The sequence below is a fragment of the Amborella trichopoda genome, chromosome 5 (genome assembly GCF_054954075.1).
Source record: "Amborella trichopoda isolate Santa Cruz 75 chromosome 5, AtrichopodaSantaCruz75HAP2 v2.0, whole genome shotgun sequence".
NCBI lineage: Eukaryota > Viridiplantae > Streptophyta > Magnoliopsida > Amborellales > Amborellaceae > Amborella > Amborella trichopoda.
In genome coordinates, this window is record NC_142340.1 from 16,648,452 (window position 1) to 16,666,867 (window position 18,416).

Sequence of the window (18,416 nt, forward strand, 5' to 3'; positions counted from 1 at the left end):
TACATAAATAAGGGCCATATAATTCATGTAATTAAATTATGCTAGCAATCAATCAGATATAACAACAATTACTTTCACAAATGCTAAAAATAGCCACTCTTATCTTCAAAAAAAATCAAAGGGCTACTATTAAGTCATTTTTTGAAATAAAATATTATAACTTTAAGGCATTTCCCCATGCTTGCCAATGCTTTTCTATTTTTTTTTTTCTTCCTGTTTTACCATTTTCTCCTCTAATTTCGAATTTATGTTTAAATACCGATTTCAAATTATAATTGTCACTAGTGGTGTTTTAAAACTATGTTATTTTCGATCTGAATCACCAATCTAGTTGGGACTTGATCCCCCCCCTCCCCCCACAAACATAAAAAAAAAAGTAAGCTTTTTTTTTTTTTAGTTTATCTTATGTTTTAGGTCGTCTTTAATTCCCCTCCCCATTAATCAAAATTTTATTTTTTTTGTTATTTTATTTATTTTTTAATATTTTATGAATCAACGATTTGGAACAATCTAAACCCAATTTATGGATCTGTGGGTCAATGACTAGCCCCACTAATCAGAGTTTTAAAACACTAGTCAATATTGTTATAAAACTACTACTATGAAATAGACATGGACTAGGCCCATTCTATTGAGGTATTTGTTTTTTAAACCTAGCAGCGAACTTCTATTTGCTATTGTGATTTTCAATCCAATTCCTTAAATTAGTTAACCAAATTTGGTTTATTAACAATTGTGATTTTTAACCTAAGGCCCTTAAAAGGTTAGGCATAATTGGTTGTGACTGGGCATGCCTAATGTGACTGGGCTCTTCTCCATAATCCGGATCTTGGACTGCATTTTAACAATTTTTAGATTTTATTTTATTTTTGCATAGTTTCAGCTTAGGCACGAATTCCCTCCCCCATCCTGGAAGCAAGAAAAAGATCACGATTTTCTAAAACTTAACATAGAAACTAACTCCCAAAAGGAAACCATAGAAAGTTTTGGGAAAAGTGGTCATGCAAGGAGTTCAAAAAATTAAATCCGGTCTTCTTTTGATCTTAAACAAGCAAAAATTCAACAATAATAGAGGAATCATATGACTGTAAATTGAAGAAACTCTATTTTTTTATTTGTAAAAAAATCTCTACAAAATATCGAAGTTCCTCTCTAAGGGGAAATTTCCACATTAAATACAAGCCAAAAAGAAATAATAAGAAAACCTAAAAATAGACTCTCTCTCTCTCTCTCTCTCTCTCTCTCTCTCTCTCTCTCTCCTCCACATCAAGCTCTCTCTCTTCCCCACCTTAATACCTGTGCTGCATGAGATATCTGGACGAGTCATAGTGAGATAAAATAGACTCCCAACAAGTTGTCTATAAAGAGAGGGATCCAAAATTTTAGTCTCCATCATCTTTTCTATATTTTACATTCACCTCCATTGGTGTATCCACCTGTTTATCATCAGATAAGTTGGCCAGTTTGATCAAGTATTTGGTGTACTTCTAGTTAACTATGTATCCATTAGGGGAATAATGAATCTCTAGCCCAATAAAGTAAGTCAACAGACCCAAATATTTCATTTTGAATGAGTGACAAGAAGCGCTTTCAAGTGTATATTAAGGTTGTCTCCTATGATGAGAACATCATCAACGTATATGAGAAGGATGGTTAAGTGCCTCGATCTCGCCCTCTTGGTCTAAACCGCACGTATCTCGAATTTCTAGTGAACCCAAGATTTGAGATCACTCTCTTAGAACCTTGCTCAAGAGCAAGGGCAGGTATACCTATCGATGAGACAGGAATTTAATGTGGGTTCGGGGCTTTCTAGGGTTGGCTCACGTGGGCGCCCTCTTAGATCATGTCGAAAAGCCCCCCAATTGCTTTAGCTGGTTTGGAATTGCCTCCCTTGACCTGTAATCTCCTTGTTTTTCTGCACAACACTTCTATGGTTAATTTGCAAAACAAGTAGGCCAAAAAGACCCGCCCTTGTCTTAGGACAATGCACATTCGTGTGACTAAGATTGTGAGAGGTTAGGAGGATGGAGAGGAAGTTTAGAGCAAAGATCAGAAAGAGCAAAAAACTTGATGAAGGGACGAGACTAGCTTGATACCCAGACAGTGACTGACTCGGAGTGGTAGCAAGACGAACATGGTACTCAGGACCAGCATGGCAGCGAGACTACTCAAAACTGAGGCCGATATAGTGGTGCTAGGCTAGGTCAACCCTCATTCAAGTGAGAAGAGGAGAGAATGAAGAAAAGGCACGAGATGAAAATGCAGGGTGCTGAGGAGAAGATAATTAAGGTAGAATACCATACGCTTGAGGAAAACCAGTTGAGCTCTGGGACTGTATTTGCGTCAAATTTTAGATTCTTTTTTGGAAAAAAAAATTGCACTTTATTCTCGATTTAGGGTTGGAGTTTATTAAAAAATTGTGGGTTGGATTCAAGCAAAACAAAAAATGCATGAGGATAAGATTTGAGGTGCGCTCACCTGAATTGATGCCGAAGAACTTTGTGTGGCGGAGCTCCAACTTCTGTGGCAGTCAGGAAGGTCGAGAGGTCTTTGGTGCTGTCTTTGGAAGCCTGAAAGACCGAGAGGGTTTTGGGCGCATCTTTGGCAGCAAGAGAGAAGAGGGGCGTCTGCCTGCTGCTGAGAAGAGAGCGAGTCAGGAAGAGAGGGGTATGGCCTAAAATAAATTTGGGTTTGAAGCTTTTGGGCCAATCAGGTTTCGCGCACAGGCGGGGTTTCGTTTCAGCACAACCCTTTATTTCATTAAATTGAATCAAACAGTGATAATAAATAGAAGAAATCACTGTTCCCATTCGCCTATAGGCGCTAGGAAGAGTTTTCCTATATATATATATATATATATATATATATATATATATATATATATATATATATATATATGTGGGAAATGTTTCTATGCTTCCCCTACAGCATAGAAGTTCTATCCTCTCCCTACCATCCAGCCGTTCAATTTTGATCGAGAGAGCCACTCACCATTTGATCCTAGATCCGACGTCTCAAAGTATTATATTTTTAGTTTTTTTTTATACAAACTATATGAATATGAAATTTGGTACGTGCCATCTTCTCATTGGAGCGCACCTATAAAAATAAATTTTCGATAAAATATAATGATAAAAATATCCTTTGAATCTTTTAGGGTTATTTTGGTCATTTTATTTTATTGAAAATATTTTTTTTTATATTTTTTTAATATTTTTTTATATTATATATTTTTTATATTTATTGAAAATACTTTCGAGGTTGCTTTTTCTAATTTTTCGCTTTTTTGAATTTTCATTAGAATAAAAAGAGTATATATTTCAAATTTTGGATAAAACAAATGGCCCTAACATGGTTTGTGAAGGTTGTTCCATTAAATTACTATACATCTGTTGCATGAAATCACTGCACTAATGAAAATATGTTGACCATGTTTTTAATGTCAACAAAATGGAAATATTATGACCAATATATCAACACTTATGCAAATGTATTCTCCCTTACTAGGCAGAGGAATGTACCAATCAAGAAAATCTTGTTAGAGAAAATCAGTATATGGACACTCCGCAATGGGACTTGGCCCTTGGCTGAGCCAAGTAACTCAAGGACTCGACCGAGTCATGCACAAGGCTGAAAACCCCTCAATGAAGTGGAAGAAAATAAAAATGAAATTTGAAAAATAAGGAAAGTACATTAAAAGTAAAATAAAAACAAAAACAACCTTAAGGAGCCCAAATAAGCTTAAAAAGGTATTGAAAAATAGATGTAAAATAATATATTTATATTTAAAGCATTTTTAGAAGCCAAAAAAGGGTAAAATACAAAAATAGGGATTTATGGTAAAACATTTCACCAATCTTTGTCAAAACATATTAATAAAACCAAAACAATCCCACATTTTTTTTTATTGTTTTATACTTTTAAATATTTTTAATATCCCTGAGTTGTACACACAACCAAGGGAAACTTGGCCTCACTCATAAGGGCGAGGCCAATACTCGAGTCTTTGGCATAATGGAGAAAGTTTATCAAAATTTTTGAAACATAGAAATACTAAATAATACGTACAAACGAATAAATAGTTGTCAATACAACTCATAATCTTAAAAAATAAAATAAAAACTGCACAAAAGAGAAATATCTTAAAAGGAACTCGATGTAATACACATAAAAAAAAATATCAAAGAACTCAAAATTTAATTTCTGATTTCGACCACGTTATAGCTTATGTTAACTAAGAGGACTTGTAAGTGAACAATGTGCTTGAAATCATAAAAAATTAGACTTCTAGACTCCATTTATCTGATGAAATCAAAGAGGTTTCTCCCTTTCATTTATTTGAAGAAATCAAAGAGAGTCGTCTCTTGATTTATTGGGAAAAATCAATGATGCTCTTCTCTTTATATAGTGAAAGATAGTTTAGGACATCTAAGAGTTTCACCTTTTTGGTTTACAAATCTCATTATCTACAATATCCAGGGCTAGAAATCTGATATTTTTACAAATCTCATTATCTTTCTAAAATTTATGCAATTGTTTTGACTCTCTCTCTAAAAATATTGAAATTTTAAAGAGAGAGAGTCAAAACAATTGCTGAAATTTTAGAGAGAGAAACCACATTGTTGCTGATTTTAAATCAATTTTAGAGATTTTGATTCTCTGAGCTATGGTTGGCAACCCTTCCTCTGAAAATCAATCTCCTTACTTCTTACATCACTCTTGTATCGCAACACCCTAACAAAATGCTATTGCTGAAAGTCAACACTGCTACCTCCTTGAGGTTGCACGGGCCTTACATTTTTAGGCGAATTTATCTCTTTTGTTTTTCGAGATTGTATTTTTACAACAATATATTTTATCAATCTCTTATCTACCCCTATTTTAAATGAAAAAAGCCACATGAGGCTCTTTTCAATTCTCCTCAAATGTATAAACAATTAAGGGTATTTGGCTGCCATTGCTACGTGTATAACATACGTCACCGACATAAATTTGACACCAGTCACACTGAGGTATATTCATTGGTTACCCTCATAGTAAAACATCATATTGTTTATATGACCTTGATAGCCATGAAGTTTTTACCAGCAGAGAAGCTTTTCATGGGCATTGAGTTTCATTTTTCAAGTCTTCATTATGCCCAATCCCATCACACAGTGTTTTCCCACATCCATCACCTGTCATTCCTACTAACATAATATTAACATACCCCACTGATTCATCCCAAATTGTTGAGCAGTCAACTTCATCTCTAACCTCTATCTCGATTCCATCACCTTCTTCTTCTCCATCATCACCCACACCTCCATGTCCCTTGACATTCCGATCGGTATCGCCAACCTCCAAAATATCTACAAGATTTCCAATGTTTTATCGTTGTGCATTCTCAACCTGCTACAACTTCTCCTCAACTAGTTCAAGATGTTCATTATCCATTAAGTGTTGTGGTCTCCTATGACTGACTTTCAGCCTCTTGCAAAAATTTTGCTGTTATCATTTCTACCACAACTGAACCCACTTCTTTCAAGCAAGTTTCCACTAATCCTAATTGGAGAGAAGCAATGAACAAAGAGATCATTGCATTAGAAGCAAATAATACGTAGTCTTGGATGAACTAGTCCCCAACAAAATACCCATTGGTAGCAAATAGGTCTACAAGGTAAAGTACAAAGTGGATGTGTCCATCAAGCGTTACAAGGCTGGATTGGTCGTCAAAGGATATAACCAGCAAGAAGTGTTTGATTATCATGAAACCTTTGCTCCTGCAGCAAAGCTTACAGCTGTTCGTTATCTTCTTGCAATTGTTGCTATTAAAAATTGGTCTTTGCACTAATTGGACACTCAAAATACTTTTTTGTATGGTGATTACATGAAGAGGTATCCACGAAGATACCACTAGGTTTCTCACGTAAGGGAGAGCATCGCATTTTCCATTTGAATAAGTCCTTTTATAAACTTAAACAATCTTCTAGACAGTGGTTTGCCAAATTTTCAGATGCGTTACTAACAACAAAATATGTTCAATCAAAGGCGGATTATTCTTTTTTCATGAGCATTACTGATAGTTCATGCACATATATCCTAGTCTATGTAGATGACATTGTGATTACTAACAATGATATTAATGGCACTAATACTCTCAAGTCCTTTCTTAGTGAATGATTTCATAACAAGGATTTAAGTCCTTTGATATGCTTTTTTAACATTAAGATTTTTCATTCTAAGAGAAGACTTCTTCTCACACAAAGGAAATACACTCTTGAGATTCTTCAAGACATAGGTCTTTGGCTGTAGAATCTGTATCTTTCCTAATAGAACAAAATTTAAAATTGAATGATAAAGATGAACCTCTTTTAGATAACCCCACGCCTTACCAATATTTGATTGGTAGACTTCTACATCTTACAATTACAAGGCCAAGACATTATCTACCCTGTCCACATCCTCAGTCAATTCATGAATAAACCTTGAGAACCACAGTTAGATATTGCTATTCGACTTTTTTGTTTATAAAAGGTCACCTAGCCAGGGAATTTTGCTCTCTGCTAATAGTAGTATGTGAATCTCTGCCTATTGTGACTCTAATTGGCTAATTGCCCAATGACCAAGCGCTCGACTACTGGTTACTGCACTATGTTAAGAGACAACCCCATATCTTGGAAAACTAAAACACAACAAACAGTTTCATGATCATCTGTGAAAGCAGAGTATCGTTCCATGGTAGTTGCATCTTGTGAATTTATTTGGCTAAAATACCTCTTGTCCGATCGTGGCATTTCTCATAATGGCTCCATGATGCTTTATTGTGACAATAAATTAGCCCAACATATTGCTGCCAATCCAATAATCCATGAACGAACAAAACATATTGAACTTCATTGTCATCTAGTTCGAGAGAAATTCAACATGATCTAATTCATACTGTTCATGTCCCAACTGATACTCAACGAGCCGATATATTCATAAAAGTTCTTGGGAAAGATAAATTTCAATTTCTCATAGGCAAGTTGGGCATCCTCAATATTTACGATCCAACTTGAGGGGGCAGTATTGGGAGTTACTAGATTTTTTAATTGAAATTCAAATATTGAATTTAAAAATTTTGTGTTATTGTACACTTTCCCATCTAGTTGGATAAACTTGTACATTTCATTTTTGTTAGATAGATCCTTACAATCAACGGATCGCAACCTCTTGTATCTTTTATAAATACCCTATGACTATGTAATATCATTCTTGTAAAATTGTTATAGCAGAAAGTGCTCCAAATTTTCACAAGATTGCTCCACACAGCTATACATTGAATGAAATCATTTGATCATTGAAATAGCCCAACAATAAATTGATTCAAAGCTAAATCAATGGTGGAATTTCATGGGCACAAAAAATTTTAAATTTCAACAAAAAATATGAAATAAGCTTGGCTCCCTTGAAAATTTGAAATTTCAACAAAAAAATATGAATTAAGCTTGGCCTAAAAACTTTAATTACACCCCCTAAAATCTACAAATGCCCCCATGTCGTGGTCATTTGGGGGACCTTAGGTGGTCTTTACGCAATGGATATCTTGCCATGAGTGCTTGACACATTTCTAGGCTGAGAGAGAGAGAGAGGTGGGGGGGGGGGGGGGGGGGGGAAGGGGGAGGGGGGGCGCGCTTTAGATGAGGATCTCAACTTAAGGGGCTTTGAGACCAAGTAATTTAGAAAAGGAGAGTACTTTGATTCAGGGGCAATATCCTAGAAAAAAGAGCACTTGATAATGAGAATCTCAACCTAATGGGGATTGAGATCAAGTGATCAAGGCTTTTGGAAGGGCTTTTGAAGCTTAGATCCAAGGGATTGAACAATCACATCAAAGAACATGGATACTTAGAAACCCTAGGATAATCTCAACCATAGCGTATAGAGGCCCTGAATAAGAAGAGAGGATGCCCTATAATTTTGAGCAAAAAGTTTTAACTGCATAAGACAAGATCCAGAGAGCATAAGATCAAGAGATTTAAGAAACTTTGAGAGGTTATAGAAAGGTCTAACTTTGGAGTATGCCAAAGGTGAAGAATAGGTGAAGGAGAGGTTTGGTCTAAGAGAGTCATAATAATTTGTAAACTTATTAACAATATCCATATGTTTTTTAATAATATAAAAAATACTCCGTTTTTTTTAATTACATCCAAACCTTTTGTCTACTCTACATGCCCTTCACGGCCTTAATAGGGCTGCGATGGCAGAGAGACCTCCTGCTATGCTTCTTGCACATCACAACCCTACTAGAGCCATGATAATGCACCATAAGGGCCTTGATGCCCAAGGAAACCTATTGGGTGCCTTGGACGCTTTTGATGCATGCAAGGGTACATAAATGAGAGTTCATTACGCATCACCGCCCTATTAGAGCCCTGATGCACATGGTGCATTGGGCATCATAGCCCTAATAGAGTCGTAATAGTGCATTACAGGTCGACTAACGTTGTGATGCCCAAGAGAAGCCTCTAAGGCAAGTTCGGGCTATGAAGGGTAGTCTAGGTTTCAAAAAAAAAAGTTGGGTATGAAAGTAATTCTTAAAAAATCTGGCATTTTTAAAAGAAAATGGTTTGATAGGGTTATAGCCTTATTAACATAAGTAAATCCTCACTTCATAAATCACCAAAAATTGCAAGTCAAGTATTGAAAAACCTTTACATCGATCATCTGGACTTTAACATTGTACTTGTGAAAAAAATTAGGAATTCAAGCTCTAAGAATAGTTTATATTGTAACAAATTATCTAGACCGTCCATTTTTCTTTTAAAATAAATGTTCGCAGATCCGCAAGATCTATCTGTACCATTTTTTTAATATCAAATTTTATTGTCGGTGTTGGAAATTACATTATAGAGATTTACATTGCTGAAAGTGCTTTCCAAACAGAGATTTGACGTGAGGCCTTACTGTGTTTTCACGAAACCTATGCCTTATAGAAACCTCAACCATTTTTAAATTTCTTGACAATATAAGGATATTTTTTATAATTTCATTAATAATTTTCCTTTATTTTAAAGAGGATGTCCAACTGCTTTATTATAAAAGGAGAGGCTTCCATTGAAGCAGTTCTTACTTGTGAGATTCTCCTACTTGAAGTTACTTATTTCATTCTCTCATACTAGTTATTCTTTATTTTATTTATTATTAATATATTTTTTCTTCCTCTTATCTATTATTTGGGATATTAAATATCTTTTTTCTTTCCTTGTTTCTATTATTTGGGACATTAACTTTTTAGCTTTGGGAATAGGATTGAGGTCGTGGTGGTAGCACTACTAGAGCTTCAGCTACCGGTCTACGTTTCCATTCCCATTGACCATTCAAAAACCACTAACTATTTATAAAATGGGTAGGGCTTATATTCCCCATTGATCTACCAAAAAAAAAAATAAACGGCTTTCTAGCTTTGCATTGTTTTGTTTGCTTTTGTTGCAAATATTTGTAAAGACAAACCACAATCTTATTCATATGAAGCCCAAAAATAACTACAAATTCTTGGAACACATACTGGATAAGCTCGAAATGAGAAAAGAAGCAACATGTTCTCTTAGTGCTATGGCTATCATTCAACTTGGAGCTCTAGTGAATTCCTGGTCCCATTCTTCTTGAGCATTTGGACATTGAACGCAGGGAAGAGTATCTCATCTGAGCATGTAAAGTAGGGCAAGGTCGGGCAAGGTATCACACCTGTGGCGAAGGATTTGTCGATGCAGACATAGACTTCATAGAGTTGGAATTCTCCCTCCAAGTTGGTACTGCATCGGACCCCAACCTCCTCCCCTATCTCCTCCTTCAACGCTTGTTTGATGTCTGTAAGTTGGTATAGTCGACACGATGCCTGCAATGCTCCCCACATTCTCAATAAAATCAATAGCTATCAAAACCCATATGAGATATACACTACTTTCACCTGAAGATCCCCTCTAAAATAGTTGTAATCATGTTCTTGCTGAAATATGAACCCAATAAATAACTGCCGATGGGAATTTGACATTGATTTATTTGTGAAGATGGAAACTACAGGCACAAAAGAACCAGATATACATTCTATTTGATATTTACTCCATGGAGGTACAATATTGTGGAATACTACTTCGTGTTTCCTGTTATGTTTCGCCATTCTGATTGTTTATGTGATCTATTATCGAAGTACCACTTATTGTGTGTGGTGCATGATAGCCAGTCTTATTTATCAGTTAGAGGGGCTACGAAAACAAAGTCGAGGTCTAGGAGTAACTCACCATGCTTTTTGAGGGCCTTGCGGGGGGTGAGTTGATAATGGAGGACTAGGCCTTTCTCAAAGTACTCAACTAGAAGGAGGTTTGAGCAAACCCCACTGTTCTTCGACAAAGACTTCGACATTGAGATTCCATTGTTGCTTGGGCACTTGATGCTAGGCCACTTACGGGACAGACTCGTCTCCATGTACACCAACTTATCCCATTCAATTTAATCACAACCAAACAAATTTTAATCAACCTCTAACATAGTTAATCTAAAACAGTGTTAAGAAAATCTACTAGGCCAATGTACTTGGACCTTGTCTGAGGTGAATTATTCAGCTAAATACAAGTAACTCGACCGAGTTAAAAAAAAAGGGAATAACAAAAGAAAGACATAAATATAATAAGAATTTATTGGTAAACGACTTGGCAATCCAGTAATCACTTGCAAGCGTTTCCATTTCTATATGTGATAAGTCAATTGCAATACAGGTGATATTATATCTTCAAAATCTCTAATAAAGGTTTAAGTTTCTATATGACTGTGATTATAGTCTGGTGCACCTCAAAATCGATCAAATGAGTGTTGTTAAGATCTGTGGCTCAGATTAGATGTTGGGAGAACAACCAAGATGAACTATTTGAATGCTCCAAAGTCATTTTGTTTAGGATCTTTATCTTGGAGGTCGTGAGGATGGACTGATAGAGTTTCGGTTCCTCAATCCCTAAAAACATTGGTTTTTTGAGGTGCGGTTATGGTAGCATGAACGACTACAATTGCAGTTAGGAATCGGGCTTGGGCTTGAATGGCCCGACCACAACCATTTTTGCCTAACGTTTTAAGGGATTTGGGATAAAAACCACAATTATGAATAAACCAATTCTGGTTAACTGTTTTAGGGAATTGGATTGAAAATCAATAGCGAATAGAAGTTTGGTGCTAGGTTTAAAAAACAAATACCTCAATAGAATAGAATGGGTCTATTCCATGTCTATTTCATAATAGTAGTTTTATAACAATAGTGACCAGTGTTTTAAAACTCTAAATAGTGGGGCAAGTCATTCACCCGCATATCCATGTCAGATCACTCGATTGACGATCCAAATCAGGTTTACATCGGTCTAAATCGATGATCCAAAAAAATATTAAAAATAAATAAAATAAGACAAAAATTAAATTAGGGTTTTATAAGGAGGGGATTTAGAGGGGATCTAAGAAAAGATAAAAATTGTTAAAAAGAAAAAAAAATAGTTTTTTTGCTTTTATTTTTGTGGTGGTGGGGGAGGGGGATCAATTCCCATCTTGATTGATGATCCGGGTCGCAAATCACTGGGTTTTAAAACACCACTAGTGACTATTATAAATTGAAATCGGCGTTTAAACATAAATTAACAATTGGAGGAGAAAACTGGAAAATTGGAAAGTAACCAAAAAATGCATTGACAAGCATGGAGAATTTTTTTGAAGATAAGAGTGGTTATTTTCATTATTTGTAAAAGTAATTATTGTTATTTCTGATTTCTAGTACTACTTAATTACATTAATTATATGGCCGTTCTTTCCATAGTGTTAACCGTTTCGTAAAGCATGGTTAGGGGAGTAGTAGCCTTGATAAGTTAAAGTAGTGTTTGTTTGTGCACTTTCTGAGCACGGTCCCGGCGGTGGTGGTGGCTTACAGGCCGACAGTGAAGAAGTCTTCATCAGGCCCACGAGTTGTTGGGAGGCAACAACCTTTCTTCGATTGTGCACAATATGATCCTGGCCACTGTACCAACCAAATTCACCTAAACCTTATTAGATCCCATCAGTCCCAGAAACATGTGAATTTCCTTGGCACGCTCATGTTTCTTTCTTAGAAAAGCAATTGTTAAATACAACTTTCTCATGTTTTCTGGGAAATAAGTGGTTGTTGGACCAGGTGAGAAAGTGCTTTCCGTAATGCTCTTGTATTTTCTTGAGAAAGCGGCTTCATCTATATTTAGGAAAGAAAATGCTTTGCCAGGCATATAAAAAAAGCTTTATGAGTGAAAGAACTTTTCCAGGACCCAAAAAGCACTTAGTAAAAAAAGAAAAAAAATCAATTAGTAAACACTTGCACATACATATATGCTCATGACCACGCTTGGGCTTGCACACAACAAAAACAAATAGACTAAATAAGTGTTATCAAAATGCTCACTTAATCTTGGCCGTCGAATTGGGAGACTTTTTACCCACGATCTTCTTCTCTTCTTTTTCTTCTTGAATTTAACATAAAACCCATAAAAGATAAACTGAGAAGATTTTCCTTCACCCAAGTCCCAGCAATTAGGGTCTTGTCTGTGGGTCCAAATGCACAAGTTGGTCCAGACCTAAGTTTTTTCTTTTTCTTCAATTTTTCGGTATTGTATACAATATTATTAGTTATCTTTATGCTTAATCTAGAACATTGAAAGCTTGCACAATTGTTCCTCCACCAAGGCATGTGCAAAGGCGCAATTTGTATCAACCGTCGCTTGTGACCGCCGATGGCCGAAGCCACTATTTGCGCACGAGGCACTAGCATTCTAAATTTTTTTAACTTTCTTTACTCTTAGTACGAAAAGGTCACAATCACCCTCAAATTTTAAATTGAATGGTTCTAAATATGTCATTACTTAGACTCAAAGTTTAATAAAACAAAAAAAAATAATATTCACCAACATTGGGATAATAGTATTTTGTTATACAATCTTTTGAAAAAAATTACATACGAAATAGTAAAGAAGAAGGCAAAATTTGTGATCTTAAAACTCTTGTGAAAACTTTCGATGTGTATGGATGTTTTGTAGGGTTGAGAATTTATCCGGTTTGGATTTGAAACTCGAATTTTGGATCCTATTCGAATCCGGGGTATGGATCCAAGATTTGCATCCGACGGGTTGGATCCAAATCTAAAATTGGGATCTAAATAGCATTTAAATCGGATCTAGCCATAGTTGGATCCAATTCAAATCCGACCTAGTTACAATTATATATATATATATATATATATATATATATATATATATATATATATAATATAAAATATATTTTTTTAGATCTGATCGGGTCTGTATCTAGATCCGAATCGTATGTATACTTATTGGATTCGTATCTCAATTCAAATATTATGGTTCCGATCGGATCCAAATCCATATCCAGATCTAAGTCCATATCCATATCTAAGTCCCATGTACACATTTTGGATCCGAATCCAGATCCTAGTGGATCATGACCCCAATCCGACCCATGCTCAGCCCTAATATTTTGCACACTTCAAGGATATCAACTTTTAATTTATGTGATGGCCATGAGTTTCAAATTTTAAATAAAATTTCAAATTTTTAAAGCTCTCTCTTCCCTCTCGCGAGCAAGGCGATGTCTCTATCGCACATAAAGGGTGGCCGGTACTCTATGATTGAATCAGAATAGGCATAGGGGAATCCTTTCTATGCAGATCCTATGAACGTACCAATATGAATATTTGTTGTTCTAGTTGTTTGATCTAAGTGGGATGGCAGAGGTGATTTCAATTCGAATGTCGCTGATAATATCTCATCTTGATTAGAAAGCTATGTTTCGTATTTTATGATTTATTTATTAATTATTTTAACATAAAATTCATATATGCCCACCTCTTTTTTGACAATTGCGTATGCCCACCTCTCATGGGGGCGTATAATTAAAAATATGAAATATTTTTCAAATGCAAATAAATGACCATAAAACCCCAAAAATTTGTAGGGGAATATAATCATTATGTTTTCTCAATAATATATATTATTTATTTATTCTTAGGTGCCCCCGTAAGCAGAAGATATGCCTCAAATTTTATGTCAAAATAATGCGTAGAGAACGATTATGGGAAATTATCAAAAAATGTCTTTAAATTTTTTTAAAATTTAGAGTATACCGAAAAATTTTAAAAATTACTTCCATAGCCAATAAATTTTCTTTTTTTTATGTAAAATACCCTTCATGAACCATGATACTTAAGGACTCCTCTAAAATGGATTTCCATTGGGCATCACCACTGTACTACAGTGATTATGCATCATCATGTATTATTTAAGGTCATGATGTCCAAAGAACCCAGTGATTATGCATCATCATGTATTATTTAAGGTCATGATGTCCAAAGAACCCATTGATTACCTTGGATGCTATAGAGGCACCCAAGGGAAGGGGCTCTTGTGATCATGGCCTTAATAGGGATTTGATGGTACGTTACCCCACTCTAATAGGTCGATACACATAGAAATGAAACATTAGTTATAGAATGCAGCAACTTATAGACATGCTTCCTATTTACGAGTATTCTTTTGTGATAAATTTTGAAATCCACTATAAAATGACCAATAGGAACATACATATAATATTTGGGCAGCTATAAGAGAATGCTATTGAAAACATCAAAATCTAAAAAAACAAAAACAAGAAATAAGAGTGAGGCACTTCATGGAAACATCAGTACCTGGCTGACATAGTAATAGAAATCAAAGTCCATAGCCATGGCTTGTAAGCCCATCCCAAGCCCAACAAAAGCAAGCAATAACCATTGCTCATGAGCCATAGCTGTGCCCCACAAAGACTACGAGTAAATACTACCCTATCAAAATACTTAGATACACCATCCAATGGACTTTGAGCCCTAATTTATAGGCCAACCTTGAGTTGGGTGCCAATAAGGCAACAGTGCAATAAGAACGAAAAAAACAAAAAAATTAAATTCAAATATTATATGATAAATTTTGGGAAATTTTTTTTTTAGGATTTACAAATAGGAAATTGTTTCATGAGTCAAGGGGTGCAAGAGCTCTGACTTACATATGTCTATCTTAAAGATGGATATTATCTAAAGTGTATAAGATGGATTTTATCTATAGTGTATCGCCCGTAAATAAGATATGAACTGTGCATAAAAATAATGTTAAAAAAATTATATTTTTAGTTTTCTTTTGATATTCATGATCCTCTTAACCTTTAGCCCAGATGATAAATCTACAAAAAGGAAATTCCATTAAAAATTTCATCTTTAAAATAAATTTTAGTGGAGACCGCATATGTACATATGAGTCGGCCGACTCACAGAAGCCTATCCTTTAAAAACAAAAAGATAGGGTGCAAAGAAGGGGCACCATCCAAATCACCTGATTGCATGAAGAATGTGTCCCCACTGTATTGACACGTAGCCAATGTGTGACAAGCAATTTTACCTTCTTTTTTTTTTTTGTCTCCCACGAATTTTTAATTTGAGCACTGGTGTGGGACCCAGCCGTATACGGCGATCTCAAATAATAAGCATGGGTCAAGAAATACCTCTGTTTTTTATTTTTTGAACGGTAAAAAATGACACCGTACTAAATCGTCTCTTATTATTGTCACAAAAATTATCTTTTTGATTGGTCAAAATTAACTCTTATTATTGTTATAAATTATCAGACCATGCACGGGTTTACGGAAAGGAAACTTGCAAAAACTTCCCCAGCATGCGTTTTTTTTTACGCACTTTTGCGAGCAACTTCCCATAAAGGATCATGTTTCCTAGCAAATATTCCTTATACAATTTTTTTTTTTTTTTTTTTTGACAAAAATACCATTCTATTATGTAACAAATCATTTTCGAATTCTAATAAAAGAAAACACCGGACCGTCTACTTGTACAACGTCGGATTACTCACTTCAAATACCGGATCACTACTTCAAAATATGCGACTGCCCCTTCAAAATGCCGGACCGCCATATCACTAAGTCAAACTACCCCGTCAAAATATCGGACTGTAACTTCAAACGCCGGACCGCCCATTCCAACAAAAAATAATCGCCGAACCATCACCAGGAATACCGGACCGGCCATTCGAGCAAAAAATAATAGTCGGACCGCCGGTTCTAAATGCTCGACTGCCCTCTGCAACGACAATAATTTGCTATATGAAAGAAGGGTATTTTCATCCAAAAAAAATTAACTACGAAAGTATTTGCTAAGAAAAGTTGGGTAGGATAAAAGTACGCAAAAAGTCCATTTTGGGGTTGCAATTTTCCCTTTGTGGAACAAGCATTTTTTAACATATTGAACCTTGCCTAATTCAAATGTTACAAAAGTACTTTTTTTTCCTTTTTTTTTTTTATATAAAATTGTATTTATTTGAATATGAGGCTGAAAATTAGTTTTATAAAGAAATCAAATAAAAATTATAAATTTACAAAAAATTATCAAAGTATATTTGGAGATATTTTGATCAGTTTATATTCAAAATGTATTATTATTATTTTATTTTTTCTCCTTGTAAAATAAATTTACATCTTAAATTTTATATAACTATAATATTTAAATAAAAAAAAATAAGGGAACTAGATTTTGGTCGTTGGTTGTTGCCTCATTTAATGTGTATCATGGAATGAGTGCTTGTGCTCCCTTCCACTCGGGTTAGCAACAAGCTAGGCCCCGCGCTAGCCAACCCAGCCCCAGTCCCTGTGGCGTTGACCTAGGCAAGACCTTGGCCCAAGCCTGAGCTTGGCCATAGCTAGGCTAAGCCAAATAAAAGAAAAAGCAATAAAAGAAAAATTTTAAAAGAAGAGGGCCAGAGCATGCAGAACCAGGCTGGCCTCGACACACGCTCGGTCAGACTGGAGTTGAGGTTGCTTGGCCCTTCTGACCCTAGAGCCACATTTTGTGGTCCAAGCATAGTTTCCAAGGACCGGGCGGGGCCACCTGGCCCAATGCCACCCCCCACCTTCCACCCGTCCATGTGCTCCCATGTCAAAAATAACAATACATTTTTTGTTTTTTGAAAGTCAAAAGAAAGTAGCATATGCCAATGGTGAGGATATATCGCCTGCATACAAGAACATGTCCGAGTTATACTATTTTTGCCCATGGTATCTACAATGTGCATGCTAGCTTTAAAGGACGTGCTGTCCCTTGGCTGCCCCGCTTACACAATAGTTTGTAAACCAAACGGCTTATATTGAAATATCGGACGGCCAGTATTCCCCACAAGGATGACGCCACTCGGGTTTTTTTTTTTTTTTTGCGGGAACAAATTGTGCAAATATCTCCCAAATATACTAAATAATTTGATTTAAATAAGGGAACTCTTAAAAACTTCAATTTTGAATTCAAATGACTACACAAACTTTAGCAGACCATAAGGAACCTAAACTAAATAAAATTGCCTTAAAATTGCCCAAAACCAATCCCAAGTTGAAGTAGACCATGAGAGTTTTCCAATGGTCAAAGAATCACTCAAATCATACTTACGATTAAAAAGATTCAAAAAATAACAATTTGATATTTGTGAGACCCAAGTGTCAGGCCTTGGGTCAGGCCGTGTCACAGCCTGGCATGCTCAAACGCGGACTGATAATGCAGTAAATAACCCACTCTTGAAATAAATGAAAATCAATTCTCAATTACTATCTCTTAAAATATAACTCTTTATTCAACAATCAAAACAAGACTTATTTTTTTATGGGAATAGAACAGCTCAATACAAAGTAAAATTTAAAGAACTAAAATTACAAGAGATTATCTCAATCGACGTCAGTACACTTCACGTTGTGTCTCCTCTTTCCGATGGTGCTCAGGATCGATGATCGGTCTCTTGATTCTCCTATTTATGGCAAAACCATCTTAATGGCATAAGGCCTCAATGCCTTAGTCTTTACTCAGGCTCATTGACTTGATCTTTAGAGAGATGAGAGATAGAAATCAAAGAGAGAGGGAGAGATTTACAAGCAAGGGTGTAGACACCCCATTTTTTAAAACTTGCAAATTCCATGATTTTTCTAACCTTAAAAAACTCATAAGACCACATTATTTCAATAGACCCTTAAATCATAGACCACCAAAGTCCATGGTCCCATCCTATGATCCACACTTAGCAAATCTCATAGTTTTAATAAGTATCCATTCCATACGTAGCAAATCCCCAGCTTTTAGTAGTTATCCATTCCACACTTAGCAAATCTCCAGCTTTTAGTAAATATCTATTCGACACCGAACGAATCCCATTGTTTTCATTCTACATCCGCATTAGGCCTATAAGAAAAATAAACTATCGTACCACTTGGGGAGAGGGAAAAATTTTTTGAAAAAAATAAACTATCGTACCACTTGGGGAGAGGGAGAAAATCTTTGGGAAAAATAAACTATCATACCACTTGGGGAG

General features: G+C 35.5%; 1 long non-coding RNA gene across 1 annotated transcript; it reads right to left on the reverse strand.

Annotated features, from left to right (window-relative positions):
• Positions 1-9,459: 9,459 nt before the first annotated feature.
• On the reverse strand, positions 9,460-10,601 carry LOC148781995 (uncharacterized). Its single transcript, XR_016056063.1, has 2 exons — positions 10,263-10,601; positions 9,460-9,859 (listed from the first exon to the last, which is right to left on the reverse strand). It is a non-coding gene; the product is annotated as an uncharacterized LOC148781995 (long non-coding RNA).
• Between the last annotated feature and the right edge of the window lie 7,815 nt (positions 10,602-18,416).